Genomic DNA, 9,602 nt, shown 5'->3' with positions numbered 1-9,602 from the left:
CTTCATATGCTGGAGATACATAGTGTGTGTGAAGAATGACACCGCTGTCATCACTACAGATATCTTGTTCAGCGTTTCTCTGGTCAGAGTCATCTGTATAGTAGGCTATATGGCATTTCCAATGCTGATGAGGCTCTTCTTTAATAGTGCTGTCTGCTGTATTCAAGAGGCCTTGCTATCCATATTGGAGAATTTGCCACAATGGTCTTATCCAGCCTGCAGAACATGACTTAACTCAATCAGCCTTTCTAAGCTAAATGGTACCTCTCCTATTGACAAAGAGCTACTCTGAGCCTTCTGCCATAATGTGAACAGCATAGTGCCGTGGGAGAAGGAGGCACAGACCCGAAGCTATATTTTTGCTTTATCAAAAATGCACTTTTTTCAATGGCAGTCTTTCCCCTTTATATGTTAAGATAAGTGGAACAAAATACATATTAATGTGAGTTCTGGATGTTTTCAGTTGTTTATTGTCATTCTTTAGTTTGTGTCAATTTGTTTACTTCAGAAATAGTTCCAACCAGTACTTCTCTTTGTGTTATTTTCTTTGTGAAGGTTTTATTAGATGCTGTATGGATGAAGCCGTCCATACTTTCTGCACTGATCTGTTTCACACATATTTTTCAGACATTTATAAAAGTCTTTATTACTTTGACGGTATGGGCAATTCCCTCCTTAAAACATGCTGGAACATTGTCTTTGAAGAACCACTTTGCTCTGCAGTCAGTCAGTTTTCATTTATTGTCCAGACGACAGATTGTGTTACTTCTGTACATTAGTTTGTGTTGTTTATAGCTAATGCCAAAGTTTTTTGCACTGTTGAATGTATATTGGAAACATTGACCATCAAAACAAACAGCTTCCTTCTGTCTGTCATAGAATGATCTTGAAAATGTTTAGTCTTTTTTACAATACATATCTTCCTAATGTTTACTTTGTGTATTTTTTGTGTAAACAGGTAAATGCAGTATATTTTGTACCAGAAAGGTAGCACTCACCTTTTTGTATATGTCTGTCACTGTATCTTAACCAACAGTAATGTATTCTGTTAATTAAACGAAATCCAGTAGTACACAATTTAATAGCTTGCCACCAGATGGCAGCATTTCTGCATCATGAACAGCAGTTAGCTGGACTAGAGGAGAGACTGTCAGGTTCACCTGTTACATTGAGGGGGATTCATGACTAAATGTCGGACAAATATACACAGTTAACAAAATGTATGCCATCAAAATATCTATGCAGCAATAATGTAATGGGGTGCTGCCTGTGCGGTTTAGATGGGAGTCAATCTGTCAATAAATCAAGTATAAATACTTAATGATTGCCCCTACAGTTAACAGCTACGTAGTGGAGGTAGTATTTTACAACTATTCTCTATGTCAATATTAATGCCTGATATTCCCTGCCATCGCCCTAATAAGTCTTGTGAACTTGTGCTTGGCATGTGGCTTGGCTATTGTCTCCATTGATTGTGTCATATCACCTCAACTTCAAGCAAACGATGGAACAAACTCCTAACCTCCAGCAGCGTTCCTTAGTAGATGATCACATTTCCACTGATACTCAGCATCTTTTACATTTATTCTGCGAAGGTCAGGGACTTGAGCTAGATTGATGGCATGTTTCTGTAGCTGCTCCTCACAGATCAATATAACAGTAAATGCCCTCTGACCTGGCCATCTGGGGCCCTGGAGTCTGTCTCTGCTTTGAGCTGCTCATAAACTGGAACTGATGGGCCGTTAATATAACGCTGTAGGGCGCCGTCTCTACTGCCATGGCATTGACAATATTGAATGGTGTTATAGTGTAATGCACCTTCCCATTTATATATGCATGCGTCCATCTATTCCCTATGTAGTGCACTACTTTTGAGCAGGTTCCTATGGGCTGTGCTATGGGCCCTGGTGAATGGTAGTGCTCTGAATGGAAAGGGGGGTACCCTGCATTCAACTGAAATGTGTCTTCTGCATTTAACCCAACCCCTCTGAATCAGAGAGGTGCGGGGGGCTGCCTTAATCGACATCCAGGTCTTCGGCAACAGGGGAACAGTGGGTTAACTGTCTTGCTCAGGGGCAGAACGACATATTTTTACCTTGTCAGCTCGGGGATTCGATCCAGCAACCTTTCGGTTACTAGTCCAACCCTCTAACCAGGCAGTGCCATTTGGTATGTAACCCATCCCTTTACTGCTGTGGTGTTAGTCTGATTCATAACGTGACAAAGCTTCATTTATCACTTCATCTATAAGAGGTTATCAATTACTTTGATTGACCTTTTGTGGTCAAACGTACCAAGTAACACCCTTGTTCCCAGGGGATGAAGACAATGGGAGGGGCTTGAGCACAATGTTAGAAATTCAATATTTTCTATCCGCTAGTTTTTACTTCCCCGAAACTCTTAAGTTTTATATCCTCATAAATAACTGATTTCATTTCTCACCAGGGGTTATGGATGGAGCTGGTTCAGATAAATACATGACCTCAAGCAGTCAGTACCGCTGGTCAATGTTCTAGTAGAGGGAAGTACCTGTGTTATTATCCTTCTAAAATAAACCGATTTCTTTTCAATGTTTGACAAGGTAACGAGTTTGTCCTGTGGAAGCCTTGGTTATCTCAAGAAGAGGTTGTCTATTATTCTGCAGCTTGAGAGTTATATAGAGATGAAGGGATGAGAAAAGAAGGTGAAGAATACAGAGGGACGGAGAGACCATGAGGTGGAAAATAGAACAGCAGGAAAGGACAAGGCTGTGATACTTGAAAGTCTTCTAAAACATTACCAACCTTGTTAACACTTTACATTAAGTTTCCCCTATTACTATGTAGCTAACACAGTAATAACTTAATGACATAGTAAAACCTATGGAACTACTATGTCATTACACGGTCATAGGGTGGTTATGGAATCAGTTATTACACAATTGGAACAAGGAATGTGTAATTACACATTCAGTTGCTGAAGGTTATTCCACATGTGTAACTACTGATGTTATTCTTGTTCCACAATGTAACTAATGTTTTGTAATTACACGTTTTGTAATTACACGTTTGAAAGTAATCTGTGAATTACCATGTTAATAATTAAAAACAAAATCTGACCTTGTTACATACACTGCTCAAAAAAATAAAGGGAACACTTAAACAACACAATGTAACTCCAAGTCAATCACACTTCTGTGAAATCAAACTGTCCACTTAGGAAGCAACACTGATTGACAATAAATTTCACATGCTGTTGTGCAAATGGAATAGACAAAAGGTGGAAATTATAGGCAATTAGCAAGACACCCCCAATAAAGGAGTGATTCTGCAGGTGGTGACCACAGACCACTTCTCAGTTCCTATGCTTCCTGGCTTATGTTTTGGTCACTTTTGAATGCTGGCGGTGCTCTCACTCTAGTGGTAGCATGAGACGGAGTCTACAACCCACACAAGTGGCTCAGGTAGTGCAGCTCATCCAGGATGGCACATCAATGCGAGCTGTGGCAAGAAGGTTTGCTATGTCTGTCAGCGTAGTGTCCAAGGCATGGAGGCGCTACCAGGAGACAGGCCAGTACATCAGGAGACGTGGAGGAGGCCGTAGGAGGGCAACAACCCAGCAGCAGGACCGCTACCTCCGCCTTTGAGCAGGAGGAGCACTGCCAGAGCCCCGCAAAATGACCTCCAGCAGGCCACAAATGTGCATGTGTCAGCATATGGTCTCACAAGGGCTCTGAGGATCTCATCTCGGTACCTAATGGCAGTCAGGCTACCTCTGGCGAGCACATGGAGGGCTGTGCGGCCCCACAAAGAAATGCCACCCCACACCATGACTGACCCACCGCCAAACCGGTCATGCTGGAGGATGTTGCAGGCAGCAGAACGTTCTCCACGGCGTCTCCAGACTCTGTCACGTCTGTCACATGTGCTCATGTGCTCAGTGTGAACCTGCTTTCATCTGTGAAGAGCACAGGGCGCCAGTGGCGAATTTGCCAATATTGGTGTTCTCTGGCAAATGCCAAACGTCCTGCACGGTGTTGGGCTGTAAGCACAACCCCCACCTGTGGACGTCGGGCCCTCATACCACCCTCATGGAGTCTGTTTCTGACCGTTTGAGCAGACACATGCACATTTGTGGCCTGCTGGAGGTCATTTTGCGGGGCTCTGGGAGTGCTCCTCCTGCTCAAAGGCGGAGGTAGCGGTCCTGCTGCTGGGTTGTTGCCCTCCTACGGCCTCCTCCACGTCTCCTGATGTACTGGCCTGTCTCCTGGTAGCGCCTCCATGCCTTGGACACTACGCTGACAGACATAGCAAACCTTCTTGCCACAGCTCGCATTGATGTGCCATCCTGGATGAGCTGCACTACCTGAGCCACTTGTGTGGGTTGTAGACTCCGTCTCATGCTACCACTAGAGTGAGAGCACCGCCAGCATTCAAAAGTGACCAAAACATAAGCCAGGAAGCATAGGAACTGAGAAGTGGTCTGTGGTCACCACCTGCAGAATCACTCCTTTATTGGGGGTGTCTTGCTAATTGCCTATAATTTCCACCTTTTGTCTATTCCATTTGCACAACAGCATGTGAAATTTATTGTCAATCAGTGTTGCTTCCTAAGTGGACAGTTTGATTTCACAGAAGTGTGATTGACTTGGAGTTACATTGTGTTGTTTAAGTGTTCCCTTTATTTTTTTGAGCAGTGTATAACTGCATGAAAGATTCCATTACCATTGAATCCACATGTAATACCATGTTGATAAATAGACTAGGACCTGGTAACAACAATTGTAACAAGGCACATCCTGTCATCAGTTTACCCTGTCATCAGTTTACCCTGTCATCAGCTCAGCCTGTCATCAGCTCAGCCTGTCATCAGCTCACCCTGTCATCAGCTCACCCTGTCATCAGCTCACCCTGTCATCAGCTCACCCTGTCATCAGCTCACCGTGTCATCAGCTCACCGTGTCATCAGTTTACCGTGTCATCAGTTTACCCTGTCATCAGCTCACCCTGTCATCAGCTCACCCTGTCATCAGCTCACCCCGTCATCATCTCACCCCGTCATCATCTCACCCCGTCATCATCTCACCCCGTCATCAGCTCACCCTGTCATCAGCTTACCCTGTCATCAGCTTACCCCGTCATCATCTCACCCTGTCATCAGCTCACCTGTCATCAGCTCACCTGTCATCAGCTCACCCTGTCATCAGCTCACCTGTCATCAGCTCACCTGTCATCAGCTTAACCTGTCATCAGCTCACCATGTCATCAGTTCACCCTGTCATCAGCTCACCTGTCATCAGCTCACCTGTCATCAGCTCACCCTGTCATCAGTTTACCCTGTCATCAGTTTACCCTGTCATCAGTTTACCCTGTCATCAGTTTACCCTGTCATCAGCTCACCTGTCATCAGCTCACCCTGTCATCAGCTCACCTGTCATCAGTTTACCCGTCATCAGCTCACCCTGTCATCAGCTTACCCTGTCATCAGCTCACCTGTCATCAGCTCACCTGTCATCAGCTCACCTGTCATCAGCTTAACCTGTCATGTTCAATTAGTTTGTTTCTATGTTATGACCTGGCTCAAAGGCTATAATGAGTCAAGTGTAATGTCTGAATCATGTAGTTACATAGGATATATTGTAATTAGGAACAAGCAACTTAATGTAAAATGAAACTCAGTAGAATATAACCTTTATAATTACTATACCACCTTTGTAGATAATAGGCTACCAGGATAAATTAGGAAATCATTTTTTTTTAAAGTAGGAAAAAATTAGGTTTAACCCTGTTAGTTACATTTGTTACATTGTAAGTACAATCTTTCAAAGGATCCGCCCCTTTTTCCAATTTTTGCCTAAAATGACACCCGAATCTAACTGCCCGTAGCTCAGGCCTGAAGCAAGGTTATGCATATTCTTGATACCATTTGAAAGGAACCACTTTGAATTTTGTGGAAATGTGAAAGGAATGTAGAAGAATATAACACATTAGATCTGGTAAAAGCTAAAACAAAACAACATTTTGTTTGTGCCATCGTCTTTGAAATACTAGAGAAAGGCCATTATGTATTATTCCAGCCCAGGTGCAATTTAGATTTTGGCCACTAGATGGCAGAAGTGTATGTGCAAAGTTGTAGATGGATCCAATGAACCATTGCATTTATGTTCAACATTTTATGTCAAGACTGCCCAAATGTGCCTTTTCAAGTTCAAAACTGTGCACTCTCCTCAAACAATAGCATGGTATTATTTCACTGTAATTGCTACTGTAAATTGGACAGGGAGGTTAGATTAACTAGAATTTAAGCTTTCTGCCAATATCAGATATGTCTATGTCCTGGGAAATGTTCTTGTTACTTACAACCTCATGCTAATCGCATTAGCCTACGTTAGCTCAACCGTCCCGTGGGGGACCCACCGATCCTGAAGTTAACAAACAAATCTGTAATTACAATGTTGATATAAGGGATATACATGTACCTACCCAGGAGCATATCCTATGATTAGATGCCAAGTGTCTAATCATAAGAGTAGGCTGTCAAGGCAGAAAGGCTTAAAGACTGGATTAATATGAATGAAGTCAGAGGGACATTTTGTCTGTATTTTGTCAATCGATCATTGAGGACAGGGACTCATGAAGAGGACAGGCTACCAGCTTCCCTCTGTCCCTCCATGCCAACTCCCTCCCTATCTCCGTCCCTCCCTCCATGCCAACTCCCTCCGTCCCTCCCTCCATGCCAACTCCCTCCTTTCCTCCCCTCCCTCCATGCCAACCCCCCTTCATCCTTCCCGCCCAACTCGACTCCCTTGGCTGTGAAGTAAATGTAACATATTTGATAGGATGACTTCCGCACATAACATTTGAAGTACTTGCCATATGCCATCTCTAGATGTACATGAGGAAATGGATTGTCCCAGCTATTAGGGACAGGGGATTAGAGATGGAGATAAAACTAACGTAGGGAAAGAGAGAGTTTCCTTCATATATATATGTAAGTCCCAAATGGCACCCTATTCCCTATGTAGTGTAGTGCATGTACTTTTGACCAGAGGCCTATGCGCCCTGGTCTAAAGTAGTGCACTATTTAGGGAATAGGGTGCCATTTGGGACACACCCTATCTGTTGCTTATTTTCATGTCAGTGGATGGCTTGGTCTTCAACTAGATGGTGATGTCAGCTTCCTCCTGATATTGAGACTGGTACTGCAATCAACGGGGCCTCATTAACGCCACTCTGATTATGTTGTCATTGCGTTCAGTGATTATAGGTGGAAACATGCTTTTACATCTAACAGTGTTACTGCCTCTTTCCCCATCATTCAGCGTATGGCTCCCGTGACTCACATAACTTTGTGAATAAAGTCGTCAAGTATTTTCACAATATTTAAAGATTCCGGCCCCTGTTGCAAATCAAAAAAGCGAGTAAGACATCTGTCTTTCCAGAGAGGGCAATTATTATAAAATGTCTTGCCTCAAACATTAAATGGAAGCAGCTTGAGTCTGCGGTAGTTAAATATGCTAGCCTTGGGAAATATCTTTCCTCTCGTTTGAACCAAGAACCACAGACGTCTGATACAAAGACAAACAGAAGTAAAAATGGAACCTGATTATGAGCGGTAGAATTTCTCCCAAGGACAAAGGGAGAGTAAGCTCTCACGTCCTTGTTTCAAAGCTTTCAACTTTCTTCAAAAGCTCCAAACTTTCAGCCAAATGGGGCTTTTCAATGTTTTTAGTCTTCAAGGTAGTTTGTGGATCTCTTTGTTCAGTGACAACACAAACCTACGAGAGTCAACAGAACCAATGTTCACATCTATACCCCTCTACATCTATGTTATAGAAGCCATCAGTTCTCCTCAGGTGCCGCTCAAAGCAGGACAGTTTGTAGGACAGACATAGAATCAAATATAACAAGGCCTTACAGAACACCACCACAGAACGTTGCCATACAGCTCTCCCTCCCCTCAAGGCAACTCAACATTCAGTTTGTGGAAACAGTGTGTGAGGGACAGACGGGGTATAGAATAAAAAATGAGGTCTTTAAAGAAGACTGTGACAGCATCTCTCCATATCCCTCTCCATCCGACTCAATAGGGCCCTGGTCAAGTGAACACAACAGAAGTGTTGTGGTGAGAAAGAGCAGTGACATTAGAAATGGAGTGACCCCACGCCTCTCTTGTGTTTCACTCTTCCGTGACCATCATCATTTAACAATACATTTCTCATTACAATCCCCCATCTCCATTCATCCCACCCTCCATCCCTGCTCAACAATGTTTGCCTCTGTCATGATCTGAGTTAAGAGGAGGGGTGGTGGTTCTGGATCAACAGAGAAGCAGCCTCTGCTCTTCTCCATCCAGCGACCTTATCGCTCTCTCTCCTCCACGCTCCCTCTCTCTCCCACAGTCTCCCTCTGTCTCCCCTGGGAGCTTTTCAATTAGGTAATTACATGGCTCTTGAAAGGAGGCAGCCTGGACACTGGGGTTCTATTGTGAGAGCACCTGTCCCCCCACAGACTGCAATTACCTGCCATACTAGAGAGGAGGGAGGGGGAGAGAGGGAGGGGGAGAGAGAGCGGGAGGGGGGACAGGTAGGGCGAGAGAGCAGGAGGGGTGACTGGAAGAGGAGAGGAGGGAGATGGAGGGAGGGAGGGAGGGAGAGCGAGCGAGCAGGAGGGGAGACAGGAAGAGGAGAGAGATTAGGGAGAGGAGGGGCCAGGGGGGAGAGAGAGAAGATAAGAACATTGTGTTGTGTCCTCCGTGCTGCCAGCGACCCAGCAGGCCTGGCCTTCCATCAATAGCCCTGGGAGGCAGGGGAGGAAGGGACTGATAGATGGAGGGCTGAATGAAGGGATGGAGGAGGCAGGGGAGGATGGGACTGATAGATGGAGGGCTGAATGAAGGGACGGAGGAGGCAGGGGAAGAAACGGGGATATCCACTGTGGAGAGATGAATGAAGGGACGGAGGAGGCAGGGGAAGAAACGGGGATATCCACTGTGGAGGGATGGAGGAGAGGAGGCAGGGGAAGTAACGGGGATATCCACTGTGGAGGGATGGAGGAGAGGAGGCAGGGGAAGTAACGGGGATATCCACTGTGGAGGGATGGAGGAGAGGAGGCAGGGGAAGAAACGGGGATATCCACTGTGGAGGGATGGAGGAGAGGAGGCAGGGGAAGTAACGGGGATATCCACTGTGGAGGGATGGAGGAGAGGAGGCAGGGGAAGAAACGGGGATATCCACTGTGGAGGGATGAAGGAGAGGAGGCAGGGGAAGAAACGGGGATATCCACTGTGGAGGGATGGAGGAGAGGAGGCAGGGGAAGAAACGGGGATATCCACTGTGGAGGGATGGAGGAGAGGAGGCAGGGGAAGTAACGGGGATATCCACTGTGAAGGGATGGAGGAGAGGAGGCAGGGGAAGAAACGGGGATATCCACTGTGGAGGGATGGAGGAGAGGAGGCAGGGGAAGTAACGGGGATATTCACTGTGGAGGGATGGAGGAGGCAGGGGAAGTAACGGGGATATCCACTGTGGAGGGAAGTGGTCCTGGGTTGTAGTTTTCATCCGTTTGTTTGCTTGTTGACATGTTTTCATGCTGCCTGTTTCTAATCTCTCTTATCTATCTAGA

Source organism: Salvelinus namaycush, unplaced genomic scaffold (genome assembly GCF_016432855.1).
Source record: "Salvelinus namaycush isolate Seneca unplaced genomic scaffold, SaNama_1.0 Scaffold1025, whole genome shotgun sequence".
Taxonomy (NCBI): Eukaryota; Metazoa; Chordata; class Actinopteri; order Salmoniformes; family Salmonidae; genus Salvelinus; species Salvelinus namaycush.
Note: the sequence above shows the minus strand (reverse complement) of the source record.